This window comes from Neovison vison, chromosome 13 (genome assembly GCF_020171115.1).
Source record: "Neovison vison isolate M4711 chromosome 13, ASM_NN_V1, whole genome shotgun sequence".
In the NCBI taxonomy this organism is placed as follows: domain Eukaryota; kingdom Metazoa; phylum Chordata; class Mammalia; order Carnivora; family Mustelidae; genus Neogale; species Neogale vison.
Window position 1 is genome coordinate 32660019 of NC_058103.1, and position 20936 is coordinate 32680954.

General features: G+C 49.5%; 1 long non-coding RNA gene across 1 annotated transcript; it reads left to right on the forward strand.

Moving 5' to 3' along the window:
• The first annotated feature begins 5697 nt into the window (after positions 1–5697).
• Positions 5698–14561, forward strand: LOC122893882. The gene is made up of 2 exons (XR_006381709.1): positions 5698–5895; positions 14411–14561. It is a non-coding gene; the product is annotated as an uncharacterized LOC122893882 (long non-coding RNA).
• Positions 14562–20936: the final 6375 nt, after the last annotated feature.

The following is a 20936-nucleotide window of genomic DNA, read 5'->3' on the forward strand; positions in this document are numbered from 1 at the left end:
TTGATGGGGATTTCTGAGCAGGATGCTGAGCAAAAGGGGCACATTAAAGTACAGAAGGAGGGTGCCTGGGTGGCTCAGTCAGTTGGGCATCTGCCTTCAGGTCAGGTCATGATCCTGGAGTCCAGGGATCAAGCCCCGAATCCAGTTCCCTGCTTGGCGGAGAGTCTGCTTCTCCCTCTGACACTCACCACTCTCAGACTCTCTCTCTCAGATAAATAAAAAGAATGAAAAAAAAAAAAAGGAGGATAAGGGCACCTGAGTAGGTTAAGTCTCCAACTCTTGATTTCAGCTCAGGTCATGATCTCAGGGTTATGAGACTGAGCTCCTGGTCAGGCTTTGAGTCTGCTCAAGATTCTCTCCTTCTTTCTCTCTGCTCCCCCAATTCTCTGCTCACATGCATTCTCTTTCTCTCAAATAAATAAATAAATAAATAAAATCTTAGGGGGGGAAAAAAAGAGTGGGAGGATAGTGACTCTAAGGTATTGGGTTATATTGTTCAGGGAAGCAAGGAGAAACTGGATATTCAAAATGGCTGATAACAGGCCAAGCCAACCTGGGAGGGCCCAAAGGTCCTTGAGTTGTTTTTGGCATCTTCTGATTAAGCAGTGAAACTCTTTCTGTGGTTAATTAAATTTGATGCTTTGTAAAGTCCTCAAACAGCTGATTTCCCATCAGCAAAGACTAGACATTCCTGAGAGACATTAGGCTCCATGAAGGAAAGTGACTTTATATTCTCATAGGCCAACAGGCAGAGGCCCTGCAGCCAGGCTGTCCCCTCAAGGCAGCCCTGTCAGCAAATCTCACATTCTTTCAGCAGTGTCCTGAGAAGTGTTCTTCCTGACTCCTGCATGGGAGCTCGGGGTCGGGCTTATTCTGCTCTCATATCGGGATCAGATTAAAAGACAGTTGGTCTTTTTGCTGAAGGTGTTCCTCATGGGCAGTCTTTCCCACATGCAGATCTGAGGAAATCTGTCCTCAGCAGCCATGTTCTGGAGCCCAGGCCTCATCTCCCCCCTTAATGTGATTGGACCAGGGGTAGGCATCTGACCCAAGGATGACCACTAATTGGTGACTCACCAATGATGACCAGTGACTGGGGTGGCCTGGCTCACAAAGATGAGCTGAGGTAAAGAAATCCTTTCAGAGGAATCTAGGATCAAAAATGGAAAGACCGGGCCAACTGGCAATGGACACTGGGGTGAAAATGTAGCTGTGGAGTGGGGACCCTCCACAGCTTGTCTGGAAGCTGACCATACTTTGGTGAAGGGGAAAGAGGGCGTGTTTCCTGAGAACAAGAAGAAAGCAAAACCAGGGAGAAAGAGGTGTGTAGGTTCCTCACAGCCCAGCTGTTCTCATGAGTCTGCATAAGCTTGTGTTTCTGTCTGGGGATTTCTAAGACCTATGGCCTCTGCAACAAAAAGGCCTTCGTCTAAGACTTCTGCTATCTCTTTAAAACACTTTCTTGCATGCCCGGAGCTTGAGGCTGGACCCATCTTAATGTGTGCTTCTCAAACTTGAGGAATTCCATGTCTGACTTTTCCCCAGAGGACCCATTTTCCAAGGCTTTAGTCCTTAAGTTGTCTTTTTCTCATCCCTCCTGAAGATTTCCAAATCCTTCATGTTCCACTGCTTTGACTAGTACCATGGTTGCCCCTGGGGATGGCCAGCATTTGTTTTCATGCACATTGTGCTCCTGGCCATCTGTCCTAGAACTGCACTCTGCTTGATTTCCTAATGACAGAGTTGTCCTCTGGGCTGACTCGCAGCTCTGCTTCTCCCTCCCCCAGTACCTTCCTCAGGGTCATCGCTGTTACATGATGTCAGGGCAGGAAGGGACTTAGCAGTCATCTAGACCAACCCTGTCATTTTAGTAATGAGGAAACTGAGTCCTACAGAGGCTACATAACTTGCCCAAGGTCAGGCGAAGTTGAGTAACTTGATTTTCTCTCATTGTGTACGTGCGCGCCGCACATGTGAGTTTTTGCCATTTTTGAGCTTCATCTCAATAGTTTAAAAATTCTTCTTCAAGCTTCAGAGGGCGTTTTGAAGTGTGCATATTCAAATTCAAATAAATTATTTGTAATCTTTGGTGACTGATCGAGATGAACGTGAAGATGTTCCGCAGAACCCTGTAAACGCCTAGGGTAAAATGAACCCACAAATATCCTACCAATACCCATCTTTTATATGGCTGATCTCTGAAGTAGGATATGTGCAAGCTAATTTATTGGGGTAAGTGAAAAAGATTAGGATGTCTATTAAAAAATTTTTTTACTGTAATACATACAGTATAAAACACAACATACACATACATATTTTCAAGTCTACAATTTTTTTGTAATAAGCATGTGTAATCAACGTTAACACACAGTTCAAGGTCACAGTTGCTGTTCACAAAAAGACTATATGACATGAGGGAGATTGTGTAAATTCACCCTAACTCTGCCTTATGCAATCCCACTGGAAGAGGAGGAGTATTTGTACTTCACAACTGGAAACTCAACAAGAAGAAAATGATACAATATTCATTTTTTTCCTAAAGATTTTATTTATTTATTTTTAAGTCAACTCCACACCCAGTGTGGGGCTCAAACCTACAACCCTGAGCTCAAGACAGTCAGGCACCCCTACAAAATACTTTCAATAAAAATTAATTTGGCACTCTTAACTTTTCCTTTTTTTTTTTTTTAACTTCTAAGGAAAATAAGAAGAGACAATTACTTTGTTACCATGAAAATACTTTTTTGTATCTTAAATAAAAAGCCAAAGCTATACTTAATGGCACAACATTAGATGAATTCTTGCTAAATGCAAGGATAAAATAAAGATGCTAGCTACTACTTTACTATGCAGTTTTATTCTGTAACAATAATTTTGAAGTTTCGTCCCATTTAGTAACATACAATATGGCAATAGGAGGTAAAAACTCTTGGAAAGGAGAGAAACAAAATTAAGCTACAGTAAAACTGATTAATGTAAGCTACAAGAGTAACTACCAATAAGAAAAACAAATCACGTCAACATCCTCCAATGATCTGAGAATACACAGATAGAAGTTCCTTTATATTTAGAATGTTAATGTTGGAAGAAATCTTCAAAATATATCTGACCTACAGAAGATGCACAATAAATACTTGTTGAATGCATGAATGATTAAATGACATAAATAAGGTCACTTTAAGAGAAAATGGATTTTGCTTTGTGTCAACGAAGAGGGACCCAAATCACAGAGAAGGAAAGGACTTTATTCAGCAAATAGAGCTGAGACAAATTAAGGATTTAAGAGAAAAATGGATTTAGAAGCTCATTGCACATTGTTTCCAAATAAACTCCATATGGTTTAGAGAGTTAAATGCAAAAAACAATCAAAAGAATCTGTACAGATATCTAGAAGGAAATATAGGTGTATAGATACATTTAATCTCTAGATGAGGAGGACTATAGGCCATGGCAAGAAAGATTCATGAAAGAACTGGAAATCTGATTACATGTAATGTTTTACATGTGTTTACTTTGGAAAATAGTAGACAATTAAAAAAGCAAACAACGAACTGGGAGAAATATTTGTAGCAAAATGGGAAACACATAAGGTATTATCTTGGAAGAGTCCCTGTAGATTGACAAGAAAAACAAAAATATAAGCCAAGTCAGGAGCATGGAGTTAACATAAAAAGAAGTAGTTAACATAAAAGACCAGCCTTGGGAAATGAAGGGTCAGTTTTACTGATGAACAAAACTTTTAGAATGATCATTTCTATCAGAGAAGCAAAATTTTGTTTGTTTCTTTATTCTTTTATAAAAAAATTTACTTTATTATATATTATTTAATTTTTTAACTTAAATTCAAGTTAGTTAACATATAGTGCAGTATTGGTTTCAGGAGTAGAATTTAGTGATGTTAACACTGAGTGCTCATTGAATCGCATGCCCTCCTTAATGCCCATCACCCAGTAACCCCATCCCCCCACTCCCCTCCCTTCCAGCAACCCTCAGTTTGTTCTCTATAGTTAAGAGTCTCTTATGGTATCCCCCCCCCCCCGTTTTTATTTTATTTTATTTTTCCTTCCCTTCCCCTATGTTCATCTGTTTGGTTTCTTAAATTCCACATATGACCAAAATCATATGATATTTGCCTTTCTCTGACTGACTTACTTCGCTTAGCCTAATGCCCTCTATCTAGTTCCATCCACATTGTTGAAATAACTCAAAGCTGTCACCTTTGTAAGGAAACAGGCATTTTCATTCACTCTTGGGGGAGAGGAAGCTGGCCTTGTTTTACTGAAAAGACCTTTGGCCATAGGCATCCAGAGCCTTGAAAACACTCATCAATTTTGTTCCATTAATCCCACTCCTGGGAATTCTACCTTTGGTAAATTTGCTAGATTTAGCAAATAAAAATATAAAGGATAATCAGTTAAATTTGAATTTCAGGCATATAATGAGTACTCTTTAAGGATAAGTTTGTTTCTGACAATAGTTTGGGCAACTTATACTATAAAATTACCCATTGTTAATCTGAAATTCAAATTTAACTGGGGATCCTGCACTTCGCCTGTCGATCCCTGCTTATGGAAATAATCTAAACTGCAGCAAAGATTTATGCACAAAACAAAGATTTTGTTTGCAATTTTATTTATAACAGCAAAAATACTCAGAGGAAAAAAATCCTAAATTTCCAGCAATAGGAGAATGAGAGAGGGGTCTGTGTCCGAAGTTGGTTTCTTAAAAAAATATTTATTTATTTTTAAGATTTTATTTATTTATTTGAGAGATCACAAATAGGCAGAGACGCAGGCAGAGAGAGAGAGAGAGAGAGACTGAGAGGAGGAAACAGGCTCCCTGCTGAGCAGAGAGCCCGATGTGGGACTCCAACCCAGGACCCTGGGATCACGACCTGAGATGAAGGAAGAGGCTTCACCCATGAGCCACCCAGGCGCCCCTGTTTCCAAAGTTTTTAATGCCAATACTTACAAAAGAAAGTAAACTTCAAAAAAACCAGCAGGGGCCCCACACCCATTAGGATGCGACTATCAAAAAACCCCAGAAAAGAACAAGCATTGGGAAGGACGTGGAGAAGAAATTAGAACCGTGGGTGTGGCTGGTGGGAATGCCAATCTGTACAGCCCATATACGAGAAGGTATAAAACATTAAAAATAGAAGTACCAGGGTGCCTGGGTGGCTCAGTGGGTTAAGCCGCTGCCTTCGGCTCAGGTCATGATCTCAGGGTCCTGGGATCGAGTCCCACATCGGGCTCTCTGCTCAGCGGGGAGCCTGCTTCCCTCTCTCTCTCTCTCTCTCTCTCTGCCTGCCTCTCCATCTACTTGTGATTTCTCTCTGTCAAATAAATAAATAAAATCTTTTTTTTTTTTAAAGATTTTATTTATTTGTCAGAGACAGAGGGAGAGAGAGCGAGCACAGGCAGACAGAGAGGCAGGCAGAGGCAGAGGGAGAAGCAGGCTCCCTGCCGAGCAAGGAGCCCGATGTGGGACTCGATCCCAGGACGCCGGGATCATGACCTGAGCCGAAGGCAGCTGCTTAACCAACTGAGCCACCCAGGCGGCCCAATAAATAAAATCTTTAAAAAAAAAAAAAATAGAAGTACCATGTGGTCCTGCGACTTCACTTCTGGGTATATCCCCAAAAGAAGTGAAAGCAAGGTCTCCAGGAGATGATGTGCCCACCTGTGTTTACAGAAGTATTACTCACAACAGCTAAAGCAGGAAGACAGCCCCCACGTGCTTCTCGGCGGGGGCATGGATAAGCGGAATATGGCATCCGCCTGCAGTGGAATGCTGTTCCGATGTGAGAAGGAAGGCAGTGCTGAGATGGGCTACAACACGGATGACCCTTGAGGACACGACGCTGGGTGACCTAAGGCTGTCACAAAAACACAGGTACTGTATGATTCCACGTTCAGGAGATGCTGGGAGTAGTCAGAATCCTAGAGACAGACGGTAGAAGGGCGCCTGCCAGGAGTCGGGGAGGAGGAATGGGGAACTGCCGTTCGAAGGGGACAGTTTCAGTTCTGCCAGATGATAAAGAGTTCTGGAGATGGACGGCAGTGATGGTCGCAGGACACTGTGCGTGCACTTAGTGTCCCCCAACTGCATACTTAAAAAATGGTTTAGATGGTAACTTTTAGCCTATTTTACCACAGTAAAAATTTTTTTTAAAAAACAGAAGAGGGGGGCCAGAGCTATGAGCCCGAGTGCATAAAACAATACACTCAGGAGAGAAACACAAAATGTCAACATGGGCCCTCCTGAAGCAGTGACACGAGGGGTTATTTTTATTCTCTTCTTGGTACAGTTCTGTTTTGACTAATTCTCCAGCATGAGCACACAAAACCTTTTTTGGGGGTGGAGGAGGTGGTCAGTAAAACCAATTAAGAAAAAGAAAATAAAACAAAACTGACTCAGGGTCTGATGGAAACCTGCGTTGCCAAGTTTGATGCCACAGCTAGGAGGGTGGGAAGGGCCGATCCCCAAAGGGAGCCGGGAAATGTCCTGAAGGCAATACTTCAAGCTTTCACTCCTCTTCAGGGTGTGATTCTGGAAGGAGGACAACCCTTAGGGTGGTCTGTGGGCTTCAGAAGGTAGTAGGGAAACCTGTTTCCAGATGGGGCCCCAGGAGGGCCTCCACGCCTCAGAGGTTTGCTGCCCATGGCCCTTAGATGGTCTCACAGAGAAGGGTTCCTGGGGGGTGGTTTTAATGGGGCCGGCGGTGGGGTGGGGGCTATGGGAAGAAAAGTGGCAGAAAGAGGTAGGTCCTATAGCCACGTGACCCGGAACAGGCCCTACAGCAGGGGTCCTGGGCCATGGTCAGGCACTGGAAGGGGGGAGCAGACACATGACCCTGCATGGCCCTCCCTCCCCCCAAAGACCGTAGGGACAGACTTCAAGTCTGAGTATCCAGTAGGTGCTCACTGCATGACTTACGATGAATAAGTAAATGCTTATTGCATGAATGAGGATGCCATGATGACAAGGGTAAGCCTAAAACAAGGCCCAGGAAGAGAAAGGGAGAAGGGGAAGTCTTGGGACAGAAGAGGAGGGAACAGATGGAGGCAGACAGTGGCAGAGTGCCCCCATAACAAAGAATAGGCAGCTCCGGGGAAAGGCTGGCGACCCACCGTGGGAGAGTCCAAGTCCAAAATGGAAGCTGAGAGATGGCGACTTTCTGATTCTAGAACCTTCTCTCATGCAGAGAGGCCCTGCCCCCCTTTCCATCTCAGTTCTTCTCCCCTGGGAACCTGTGTCTCTGCAGGGAGTGGGGTGGCTGGGACCCGATGCTGTTGGGCTTGAGGCGTGGCCTTCGAGGAGGGGTGGGTGACCCTCCCAGACCTTCCAGAGAAGGGAAGACGGAGGACTGGGCTGGTTTCTTTCCTGGCACGTGTTTAGCGTCAATGGTATTTTCTGTGAGTTATGTGTTCTGAACACGTGTGCCTCTTCCGCAGAGGACCAGGATAAAAGGAAGTGATACAGGCAGACCTCATCCTAGTGCACTTCACTTTATCGTGCTTTGCAGATACTGTGTTTTTTACAGACTGAAGTTTCAAGACTGCCGTGGAGGAAGTAACTGCAGATGTGGTGGAAATAGCCGGGGAGCTTAGAATGAGAAGTGGAGCCTGGAGATGGGACGGAATTGTGGCGATCTCGTGATCAAACTTGGACAGATGGCGGGGGGACGGAGTGGCTTCCTGCAGATGAGCCAAGAAAGTGGTTTCTTGAGGTGGGATGGTCTTCTGGGGATGGTGCTGCCAAGACTATTGAACTGACCACCAAGGATTTATTTAATTAGTTAATTAATTAATTTTTTAAAAAATTTATTTATTTGAGAGAGAGACAGAGAGAGAGAGAGAGCATGAGAAGGGAGAAGGTTGGAGGGAGAAGCAGACTCCCCCTGGAGCTGGGAGCCAGATGCAGGACTTGAAACTGGAAGTCTGGGATCATGACCCGAGCCGAAGGCAGTTGCTTAACCAACTGAGCCACCCAGGTGCCCAACCACCAAGGATTTAGAATATGACATAAATGCATTTGGTAAAGCAGCCTCAGGGTTTGAGAGGATGGACTCCAATTTCGGAAGAAGTAAAGTGCCCTCGAACAGCGTTGCATGCTACAGAGAAATCGTTCGCAGGAGGAAGAGTCAGCTGACATTGTGAGCTCTGTTGCTGTCTTATTTTAAGAAACTGTCACAACCACTTAACAGCCAGCAGCCATCGGCATCAAGGGGAGACTTTCCATGGGCAAAAAGATTACGACTCACTGAAAGCTCAGTTGATGGTTAGCACTTTTCAGCTATGAAGTTTTTTTTTTTTTTTTTAAAGATTTTATTTTTATTTATTTGACACAGAGAGAGAGAGATCACAAGTAGGCAGAGAAGCAGGCAGAGAGAGAGGGGGAAGCAGGCTGTCCACTGAGCAGGGAGCTCAATGTGGGATTCAATCCCAGGACCCTGGGATCATGACCTGAGCAGAAGGCAGAGGCTTAACCCACTGAGCCACCCAAGTGCCCCATATTTTTTTTTTTTTAAGATTTTATTTATGTATTTGACAGAGAGCACAAGCAGGGGGAACAGCAGGCAGAGGGAGAGAGGGAGAAGCAGGCTCCCCACTCAGCAGGGAGCCCAATGCAGGATTCAATCCCAGGACCCTGGGATCATGACCTGATCAGCCACTTAGCCGACTGAGCCACCCAAGTGCCCCAGCCACGAAGTATTTTTTAATTAAGGTATATGCATTTTTTTAAAGACGTGATACTACTGCACATCTAAGAGACTATAGGAGAGTGTAAACATAACTTCTATATGCTCTGGGAAACCAAAACATCTGGCAGGTTTTATTTCAGTGACCTGGGACCAAACTGGCGGTATCTCTGAAGTGTGCCTGTGAAGGGCAGGGAAGGAGAGAGATTCTACTGTCCACCTGTGACCACTTCTTCACTTCCCTCTTCCAATGAGAAAATAGGACGGCCCAACTAAAGTACTTGCTTCTTTTATAGGCATCTGGTTTAATCTTTATTCCTTTGCTGCTGCCATGCTCCTCTGGGCTCCCCTTCTCCTTGTAGCACCCCAAGCAGAGTTGACAATGCTGTTTGTAGCTGTGGTGGCCACATAGATCCCGCCGACTTCTTCCGGACGCTTCTATCAGGCGCCCTTCCAGGAGCCTCAGACCCACCATTTCCCGAACAGAACTCCTTGTCTTCCCCCCAAGGCCGGCACTGCTCTGGCCTCAGTGGCCGGAGGAGGCGCCCCCTTCCCAGACGAGGGAGGCAGGAATCACCATCCCCTCGATATTTCTGAATTGGCAAAATGGTCAGGGCCTCTGGCTTTGTGTTAAAGTCCTGGCTCTGCCTCTCACTAGGTGCGTGGCCTTGTGGCTGTTTCCTCACCTTTCTTAGTCTCGGTTCCTGCATTTATTAAATGGGTATACAGAATAAAGACAATGCCTGTAAAGCCCTTAGCAAGTGGCCGGCACATAGGGCACCTGTGTGGTAAGAGATGTTGTCATTACTACCAACACGGTCCTCTGCAGATCTTTATCGTCTTGTATCTGAGCTGGGTCTTGGGCTTGCTTGCCTCTAGCCTCCTCTCTTGAAGCCTCCCTCCCAAGCAGCAACCAGGATGAGCTCAGCAGCGTACACAGAAGACCATTACCAGTCTCCTGCTTAAAGCTCTGTGGTCTGGGGGCGCCTGGGTGTCTCCGTGGGTTAAGCCGCTGCCTTCGGCTCAGGTTAGGATCTCAGGGTCCTGGGATCGAGTCCCGCGTCGGGCTCTCTGCTCAGCAGGGAGCCTGCTTCCTCCTCTCTCTCTGCCTGCCTCTCTGCCTACTCGTGATCTCTCTCTGTCAAATAAATAAATAAAATCTTTAAAAAAAAAAAAAAAAAGCTCTGTGGTCTGCTGCCACACAGGCTAGTCCCCATGCTCAAGGTCCTGCGGACACTTCCCGTCGTATCGCCCACCCGTTCTGCTTCAATTTCACGGTCAGAGACACTAAACTCTGAGACTCCTGCCTCATCTGCATCCCAGCACCAGCTCCAACACACACACTGTGCTGCGGCTCCTCACGGCTCCTCTGCTCCTAGGAGCACCTCGGTCCCTGCATTTGCCACACTGTAGTTTAGGACCTGCTGGTATGTCTGTCACCTGTCAGAGACGAAGCTTCTTGGGGGTGGGAATTTTGTTTGGATCCTTTAGATATTCAACACCCAGTGAAGTCCCTGGCTCTCAGTGGGTGCACAGTAAATGTTTGCTGCATGAGTTACCGAGAATCGACACCAAGTGAAAGTCTTTACAGAACAGGTTACTGCTGACCCTTACGACAAACTTGGAGAGTAAGTACCAGTACACCCATTTCACTGATGGGGAAACTGAAGCTCAGAGAGGTTACGTTTGATCGAGGTTAAGGTGGCTACGTCTGGATTCGAACCCAGATCTTCTGACTCCTAACCCAAATTCCTGCCGCTGCACCACAGCGTGTTGTTAAGCAAAAATAAAGCCTTCCCAGGGGCTCATGGGATGTGCTTATGGAAGGTGCTTGGGAATCACTGTTGGCTGCTTTCCAAAGCCTTGAGAGCTGGCTCAGCCCCACCGTTGTGGGGCTGTGGGACTCCAACTGAAGGGCTCTTTTTCAGTCCCCCTTCCTTAAAGTCTGCAGTAGTGATGGAGTCTATTTCCCAAGCTGCCTCCTTCTGCTTTCCTTCTTTGGCTCCTCCCCCTACCTACAAAATGTGGACACTCTCCCTGCTTTCCCGTTTGCATTTCTGTTGCCAACACCCTCCTTCTGATCTCAGTCCCTGTCCCTGTTCTGTGGCAGAGATGACCACCAGATTGCCATGCCCCTCCCCCCCCCCCCCCGAGATGTATGGCCAGCGGGGACTCCCCCGTCCAGGTCCCCTGCATGTGGGTGGGGCCAAGTGGCTGAGGTCCGGCCAATGGAATGTCTGGCTCCGGAAAACCACCTCTGAGATCCTCCATGTTCTGTGGCAGATGGTTGTCTACTGAAGGGTGAGCCCCACAGCTTCCCTCAGTCAGGATCCTTGCATTACCACAGGAGCAGAGCCCCAGAGGTTGGCGTTCTGTGAGCAAGAAATGAACTTCTGGTGTGTATCTCAGGCTGGGGAGGCTGTTGCAGTAGCCAGGAAGCCTCCACTAAGATCCCTAACTGACCTTCGTGTTCCTGGGCTCTCCCCACCCCAGGAGCCTCCTCATTCCCCTCTCCCCTATATCCCATTGCTAACCCAACCTTCCTTCAGTCCATCTGGGGCGTGTTCCTGTCTTGACTCCGACCCTTCAGCGACCTCCTTCTCATCTACAGACACAAGGACAAGCTTCTGGAAGAGGCATGGAGACCTCAAGCCCGGGGCTTTTTGTCATGTGAAATCAGAATACTCAGAGTTGCCCAAATGTAACCTGCCCACGCTCATGTTTTCTGTCTTCGTCAAAATCCCTCATTTAGAATCCCTCCTTCTCCGAGATGGACTTTCTGGGTCATCCAGCCGTACCAACTGAGGAGTGCCCACCGTCCTTTGCCTGTGTGTCACCCAGGGCCCTCGCTGTCCGCCCCACCCTGCAGGTGTGTGTGCTAGCTCCTACTGGACTGTTGGCGCCCCGAGCACACGCCCAGGCCCCCACCGTCACCCCTGGGCCAGCCAGAGCCCCCTCCCTGCCCCCCCCCCCCCGGCAAGCCTCCATCTTTCTTTCTCGAGGGTGAGGCCGGGGATTGTGGAGTATACACAACCAGCTCATCCATCTTCCTCCTCCCAACACACTCACAGGGCTGGCTGGGTGACCTTTTGCATCTGTGGATTCCCCTCACGTTCTCTCTCTTTTTTTTCTTTTCCAACACGGGGTCTTGGGGCTCACTCTGAGGCCTGGCCGGGCTGGGAAGAAGTTGTCTGCTCAGTTATATTTAGGCTAGCAGAGACATCAATCCAAGCCTTGTTTCAGCTGGATCCCCGAGCACGTCCCCACCCACTCCTAACGAGAGGCCGTTGGCCTCCTCCGGGTCGCAGGCTCCATTTCCGACCTTCACGTGGCCCACACATGTGTGAGCGTGTGGTAGATGTCCGTGAACGCTCGCCCTCCCCGGCCACGTTCAAAGGAGGGTCTCTCTCCTCTTCAGGCCTTCCTTCGCTGGGACTTTTCTCTCCCTTCTGTCCTGAGGATCTTGGGACCTTCTTCAAGCCCTCTTCCCTCCCAGATTAGCCAGCAGCAGACCTCGTTGATGGGGAAAACACGGCCTCCTCCAGAGCTTCTCGGTCCTGCCCTTCTCCTTGCCCACAGGGCGGCTGCCCTGGCGGTCCTGGGGGAGAAGCAGGCAGAAGACAAAGACCAGACACTGAAGCAGAAAGCGGGGCTGGCAGTCAGCTAGCATGTGGGAGGAAGGGCCCGCGCAGGAGCACGCCTCGTGAGCCGCTTGTGCGTGTCTGCGGGAGTGCACACGCGTGTGGAGCGCCCCGAGGGTGCGCGAGAGGCCGCGCACGGGAACACCGGGGCCGACCCTTCCTACTCCTTGACTTGGCGACGGCAGCCCTGGTTCGTTTCCGTCCCCGCTGATGAAACGCTTCTTTATGTCTTATTCACATCCTGTCTTGACTACCGCAATTGTCTCCTTGCCGGGCCCACATGCCTCTCATCACCAATGGGATCCAAATGTTGCTGACAAAATAATCTCGCTGCCTTTGCGCTGCAGTCACATTCCTCCACTTTTCCGAAGTTTTCTCCGTCTCCCATCCCTGGGCGAATCGCACACGCAGACCACCGCCTCTCTCTGCGTCTCCGTTTCCCCCTCGGCCCCCGCTCCTGTTCCTCTCTCTGTTTTCTCTATGGGCTCCGTTCCCTCCTCGGGCTATTCCTGGGCTCCCGGCTCATGCGGGCCTGTGCCGGCTTCCTGGCACGGGCTCCCTGTACTGTGTGCTCTGTCAGCCAGTGTTTATGGAGAGTGACAGGCACTCTTCTAGGCACTGGAGTGAAGCAAGATACAAAACTGAGGACAGCGGTCAGCAAAGAAAAACAGAATAGCCTGTCGAGGACTGGAAGTACCACGAAGGAAATGAAAGCAGACAGGGCCAGAGAGCAGCTCTGTCTGGTACAGGGTGGTTGGGAAGTCCTCCCCCAGGACACCGGGAATCTGCTCCCCACCTTTCTTCCATGCGGGGCTCAGGACTGGCCTAACATTCTCCTGCTTTGCCAGAGGCCTCCCCTCCCATCCTTCTCTTTGTTTGGATCATGTTGACCTTGACCTTGAGATCAGGGAAGGCACTGGGCATAGCAGGAGACCCGTGCATTATTGACTCATGGAAGATTCACTGGGCAGAAGGAGCCAAGCGTGCACACATGACTCCCCAAACATAGGCCCAGGCCTCTTGTGTTGCTAGAACATCTGAATGATGCGTGGGAGCTCTGCTCGAGGGCCCCATCCCCATCAATGTCCGAATTGTGTCTCCCCTTTCCTGGAATCAGGGATCATCCATTGGCATTGGTGATCTGACTCTATCTGCTTGGGCCAGGCCTCCCCCTGTTCCAAAGACCATAGAGCCCACCGCATGGCTGCTTGATGCCCAGTGGTGCCATCTTCAACTTTTTTTTTTTTAATGATTTTATTTATTTACTTGACAGATCACAAGTAGGCAGAGAGGCAGGCAGAGAGAGAGAGAGAAGGGGAAGCAGGCTCCCTGCTGAGCAGAGAGCCCAATGCGGGGGCTCGATCCCAGGACCTTGAGATCATGACCTGAGCCAAAGGCAGAGGCTTAACCCACTGAGCCCCCCAGGCGCCCCATCTTCAGCTTTGAACAGCCTAGAGGAGAAGCGTCAATGAACAATTTTATTAGCAAGTGAAACGACGAACATTAAATTAATATCAATCACAATTACAACCCAGTTTTTAACAAAATTGTCATCTCTGGCTGTTTTCCTTCCCGGGAGGGGAAAGTCTAGGAGGAGTAGGAAGATGAGGTCTGGCTTTCCGTTTAGATTGGGACCAAAGTTATGGATTGCTCATCTTTTCACAGAGGCTCTCAGGCAGCCAGCTCACTAGGGATAGCCATGCTGCCCATAACAATTGTCCTTGGCTCAGGTCTCCTAACACAGTCTAGCTGGATCCTCCCCCCACCATTCGTCAGCCACCAGCCTCCGCAGGCTACCCGCAACCAGGATGTGGCCGTCTGAATCCATGCACTTTGCAAGTATAATACACCCACCAGATTTTGAAGGCCAAGTACAAAAAAGCAAACACGAAACACCTCACAGATTATTTTTATATTGATTACACGTTGAAATGATATTTTTGGGCTCAATAAAAGGTTTCGTTGTATGATAGTAGATAAACATTGTGTATGTAATAATACTTATAAATGAAATGTATTTTTAAAATTAATTTCATCTGTTCATTTTTACCTTTTCTTTTTCCAGGATTGTATTTTGAAGTCGTCTCTATATCCAGCATGGGCCTCACACCTCCAGCCCCAAGATGAAGAGTCTCCTGACGGAGCCAGCTAGGCACCCCCATTTTTACCTTATTAATGTGGCTATTACAAAATATAAAATTGCCTATGGGGTTGTCTTTGTGGCTGCGTTACCTTTGTATCAAAAAGCGCTAGTCTGGGGTCAGACCTTTGCCTTCTATAACACCGCTTAGGGCAGTTACGGTTTGGTCAACAACAATCATACGCAGAATTCCACTGTGGAAAGCAACTGACAGTGGGGCTGCTCCGGTGAAAGAGGAGGGTATTTGTAGGGAGGGGAGGTTGGGGTGTCAGGGAGTGGGGGTGGCTGAGACTGGGGGAGGAGCCCTTTCCATTCTCAGAACCCGGCCTGGCTCATTTATTATTGGATTGGGTCATCCATTCATTTGAAATGGGGTGTGGGGGGACTACTTGGAGAAGGGGGCCCCCATTCAATCACCCTAAGTGGAATCTGATCGTTATCTTGGGATAAACATTCCAAATGGAAGGTGAGTGCTGGGAGATTAGGAAGATAAGGAAACCATATGGCCCTGTCAGGAGGCTCCCAGGCCCTTATTCTTGAAAGGATTAATGAATCCAAAGGTTGGTGGGGAGGGTCATCTTGGTGCTGTTTTTTGAGGAGGAAGGAATCCCAAATCTCCAAATAGGGATATGCACTGTCTGGAGAAGGAGGACTGGAACTCGGGACTCTTTCTTGCCTTCCCTGGCATCTCTGCCCCTCTGCAGTCTGTGCGCCCCCTTCACAACAAAGCCTTTCTAAACTGCATTTAGGACTCAGGCATGCGGAGGCTGGCTTTTGGGATCTGGATTCCTACCCCTGCTTGTCCAGCAAAATTTCCAGAAATTTTATCTCTGTCCCTCTAGCTCCCAGTCACATATGCTGGCTATTGGTGCGTGTCAAGGTGCGTGCACAGGGGAGAGGGGCTCTCTGGGCAGGGCTGGGGGTTGCTGGGACTCGGGGCCACACGGTGGGGCAGAGGATCGCCAGCTGTGGGGGAGGGCAGGTAACATGAGCCCTGGAGAGAGGGATCTGGGGCTGTGGGGAGGGGGAGCTGGAGGCTACGGGCTTTTGAGCACGTTCTCTCCTCCCCTATGTCATGAGGCACTTCATCCTTCATTCCTCTGGCACTGCCTGTCTTACACAGCTGTTCTCAGACCCACAACTAGAGACTGTCAGAGGTATTCGGTTTAGGTACAAAAGTGGGTACTCATGGCAGAGAGGGTGGCTTCAGGACGGTATGATAGAGATCCCTGGTGAGTAAGAATAATGTAAGAAATGACCTGTATTTACTGAGGGCTCATTTTGTGCCAGTGACTACTTGGATTCCCTTGTTAAATTCACAATGGCTTGACAAGGTAGGTGTCATTTTACCGAGAAAGAAACTGATGCTCAGAGAGGCTGAGTCACTTGGTCAAGGTTGCACAGCTATGTAGAACTGGGGTGGGGAGTCAAACCCAAGAGGCTGGACCGTAGGGCCCAAGTTCTTGATGTAGACGGTGGCCTAGCGCTCAATTATTCCCATCAGACCGCATCTGGGAGGAGCATTTGGGAGACAACTGCCTGCTTGGGTTGTGGACAGCCACAAGGTAACGAGCAAGGCTGGTGGTGTCTGTGTGCCCACCAACTGAGTCTGGGTGGTCACACCTTGCCTGTGGGAGGGACCCAAGTCCACTGTTGTCCAAATAGCCCTGGCCAGGAAGGGGTCACCCCGTCACCTCCTCCCCTGGGCACGGTCACATCTTAGGGAGAGGTGGGAACAACGGGGACAGTGGGGGTCCCATAGAGTTCCAGCCCTAGGCTTCCTTGCTTCAGGCTGGCCCTGGCCAGTGGCCTGATTTGGGGGCTTTTCTGTGCTCTCAGCTCATCTAAACATTTGGAGCAAAACAAGAAAGCCAACAATAGACGTTTGTGGGTTAGAGGACAGGGCTGACTTCCCCCTGGGACTCAGCACTGTTCATAAACCAACCCAGCTGCACTCTCACGCTGGGGATGTCACTGGAGCCTCCTTGAATCACAGCCTTGTCCTCGATGGGGGCCGGCCACTGGCTCCTTTTATATATCGTTGGGGGATGCGAGCGCCGGCAGGGCAGCCGGCTGCTCAGGGGGAAGGCATGTTTTCCTGCCTGAATTTTGGGAAATCACATAGAAAAGATGCATCCGAGCCTGGCATCGCAGCTCTGCCAAGTCCTCCCCTGACAGACGTGTTCTGATCAGAGCTGTTTGCCCCACAGGAAAAGAATCAGCTTTCTATCAAGTGGACTCTGGGCATTGCCCCAGAGACAGCTCCAGCTTCCAAGGACCTGGAGAGTACGTGGAGGGCACTACTTCTGGGAGCAGGCTGGCTGGCCAGCGATGGTGGGGGTGCCTCAGAAAGGGGCCTGTGGGGCATTGTGCTGGGCGGGGTGGGAGGCAGGCCAGGGGTGGGCTTCTCTGAACTGAGCCCCCTCAGGCTGTTTAGACCATGGCTTCCCATGGTCACAGTCAAGGGCAGCCAGGCAGGGTGTTAGGCACAGAAACATTCTGTGGGTGGAGGGGTGCAAACCGGAGCTTGGACCCCCTTCTTGTTCACAGCTGACCCAGGGATGCCTGCCCGAAGCCCAGTCAGGTAAATCCTCCGACCCGATACTCCTGCATCTACCCCCAGACAACTGAGAGGGGCTGACGTGGAGTGTCCCCGCCTGGATGGCATCCCTGGAAAAGGCTGGAGTGTTTCTAAAGAGCCTGTTCAGACATCACATCACAGTCCCAGATGGCCGAGAGGTTCTTGCACTCACTTGGCTGCCCTCCTTGGGAAATGCTTTGGATCAGACAGCACTTTTGGGTTGTTTCTGCCTGAGGAAAGTGGTAAGAATTCAGCAAGAATCCCATGGCTGGAGGAAAAGTCAGTGGATTTACTTAGCAAAAGTATTCACAGAGAACCGTCCGGGAGGCGAACAGGGTGGCACAGCAGTCCTGGGACTGAAGACACCGGTGTGGGCAAGACAGCCTCCAGATGGGGGCACCTTGGGAGCAGACAGAGAGCAACCTAGAGACGAATGGCTTGGCTTCTGGAGAATGAAGAAAGGGCTTTTCTTTGGTGCCCAAGAGGTTCAAAATGGCCGTGCCAGGTCACACCCGCAAGCCCTGACAGATAGTCTTGTGCTACAGAGCTCTTCCAGAGGGCCTCCCGCGCCCTAGGTCGCTTGGTCACATAGCAGATGCTTCCCGAGGGCTGCCGAGCACGCGTGCTGAGGATGTGAAAACGCACAGGAAACCTCCTTGGCCTCAAAGCTCCTGCAGGCCAGCAGGCATGGTTCCACCAAGCAGAGGGTGGGCAGAGGGTGCTCGGGGACAGCGCGGAAGCGTGAGGCAGGGGCCGGAGACCCCGGAGCCGAGTCCTCAACAACCAGCCAGGAGTTGGCCGCACAGCCCCAGAGGAAGGGCAGCTGATCCAGGCAGAGGGCATAGACTGTGCAAAGGCCGAGGGGGAGACTATGCCTCCTCCCCACCTCTAGAGACAGCTGGAGCGATGGCTATGATGGGAGCGGGCCCCCAAGGAACAGAAAGGCCAGCCCCGCATTCTTTGCTTTGACTCTCATGGTTTTCTGTCAGCCGGGCACAGGCGGACTGTGAACACTTCCTGGCACGAGGGTCCCTGTTGAGTTCCATCCCGTCTGGCGCATTGATTAAAGGCCCGATCCCTGGCTTTGGTGCTGGGGGGCCCCACAGAGAACGTGCCCATAGGACACTCTCACCTTTCCTACCTAAGGCTTTCCTGAAAATTCGCTGGCCGACGTGGAGGCAAGAGGCCAAGAGCCTGCTTGAAAGCTGTAAGGGAGGCTTCAGTTCCCCGGGGGCTGAACATTACTACTGTATGTTCTTGATTTCTTGTCTTGTCTTCATTTCTTGATTTCCAGTCTCCCAGCAACACCCTCACCCTTGATCTGAAAAACTGTCATTAAATCAATGCAGCTTTAGGACAGAGGGAACATGGGAAATCCCTAATCACACCTTTCAATACAATCTTTGTCCGTGTTAGGTCCAGAATGTCCTATACGCTCTCGAATTTATTCTTCTCCTTTGCAACTGAGCACACAGGAGACTGGCCGAAATCCAGGGAGCATCTGATGGAGGCCGCGCATTCCCCCACTGGCTGCACGCCTAATGATTTCCATCTTTGTCTCAATTATATGAAGTTTAGGAGACCTGCCCTTCTTATCACTAGCATCAGCACTTCATTTTTCCATTTTCCACTCATTCTTAAAAAAGAACGAGGTCAAAATGCAAGAATATATTCAGATACTTGCACACACACCGCGGAACAGTCAAAAGGTGATGCCGCTGAAACCAAACGCTTGGCCACGAGGCAGCGTTCCCACGTGATGGCTCGAAACGTGATTTCGTCTGCCAACTCGGGAGAGCTTCAGATCAGTGGTTGCTGGCACAGGGCGCCGGGGCGATGGTGTAGGTCAATGTAGAATATATGAAAAGGAAGGGTCGGCCAGAGTGAAAAGTGCGAGCGGAAGGTCATCTACAGGGATCCCACCCTCTGCGGCTCAGTGGGGTAGAAATCCTGCCACCTCCTGCCCGGATACACAGGTACCGTCATGCAACGGGGCTGTTGGTGACGGCTCTTCTCCAAGCAGACTGTACTGTATCTTCCCCAAGCAGACTGACTGTACTGAAGGTGCCCTAGGACACCTTCCAACATCTCTGAGTCTGCAGGTGTGTGCACGAGGGACCACCAACCTATTTTCCTATTTTGCACTCATCGCAGAGAGAAGCCAATTCTAGGTAACACTTTCCCAAGCAACTCAGCTGTGAGCTGATCTGCAGGCAGAGGGGCTGGGGGCTGTTATCATCCCCAGAGATAGGGGGCTTACTGGCCAACAGAGTGCTGAAAGGACACTTAGTGTTGCTTGAAGAAATTCCTAAGAAGTCCGAAGGGTGCCTGGAAACAGGCAGCCAGAATTTCTCTGCCACTTAGCAACCCCAGCAGCTGAATGTAACTTAGGTCTCTAAGCTTGTAGTGAGTGTGGTCCTAGCACACTCAGCAGTTCTGAGGGATAGGCGGAGAAGAGACTTTTCATCTCACCGCAGAACTGTGTGAATACCAGGAACCTTTCCTCAAAGCTTCTGACTCTTGAATCAGAATCCTTTATGTGGGAAGGATTTGTAAGGAATCGGTAAGTGAAAACCTGGTCTTTATTCCATGCCTAATTAGCCCATTAGAAGGGAAAGAATCCAATCATGGACATAGGAGATCTGGCCTCCAGGTCCCCCTCAGCCCCGTCTTTCTGAGGGGTTCTGGATAGGTTCCCTCATTTGCAGAAGAAAGAGGTTGGTCTGTTTGAGCTCTCTCAGCTTGAATACTCACAGTCTTGGTGAGTTGAGACAACACGTGAAATGTGGATTAAAGTGTAATTTAAAAAAAAATACATCTCAGGATTCACTTACGGCCTTTGCAACTAGAAATGTGACCAAGGCAATGTAAGTCAACCCTCTGATTTATAACAAACCACGAAGGAGTATTCTGGGGGCTCCCCATCAGGCCTAGAACAACCACAACAAAATGACCAAGTCCTTTGCTTCTGAATCAAATCCTCCCAAGCCAGTTCCTCCTCCTTCACCTGCCCTGGGTAGAAGGTTTACAATTTCCCTTCAAGATTCTGAGGGGTATGGAGGCTTTGGTCACAAGCAAAAAGAAGAAAACCTCCTTTTGATTAAACTGAGGCCCAAACACTTCCCAGAGTGGCTAAGGCCCATATTTTGTGTTTTGCTTGAAGTTTCCGAGACCTTGTCTGAAAGGCAGTGTTCCCTTACCCTTGAAGAAAATGGGACGGAGAGGTGGGGTTTGTGATTTTTAGGTTGCAAACCTTCCCAGCGCAAGAACACCACCTCCTCCTCTCCGCCTCCTCCTCCTTGCAGGGCAGGTAAACAAACACCTGAGCTGGGAAGGAAAACTACCTGGGAGTCTGCAGGACAGGGGGAGGGAGGGCGTGGGGGCAGAGCCAGCGCTCCAGCGAGCTGAAAGCCTACTTTTGTTTGAACTTCATCCCAGTCCTCACCTACCTACTCTTGAGAGGGAGGAACCAACCAGGGAAGGTGTGACTTCCCCGAGGGCCCATTCCTAAAACCTGGCAACAAGAGGGCCAGAAGGCTGTGGGTGCAGAAAGCCCGGGGTGATGTCCTTTTTGCAGCGCCCCTTGGGGCCCCAAACCTGTGGAAGGAAGGATTCCACACCCCACCCCCACCTCCCTCCGTTCGGGTAGGTTTGCGCTGGGGTGCCACACTTTTCAAGGTGACCGAGGGATAGGTACTTTCTAAATGCACAGTGAGGGACTGAAACCAAGCGTCTGACTTCCCGGGTTCGCACCCCCGGGGCGGTCCGGGGACTGGTGCTCCGCTGAAGCCTCAGTACCTCCTTCCAGGCGGGCTTTGGAAATGCTTCTGTTCACCCTCAGGGTCCCCATTTTCTGATTCTTACTGTTGG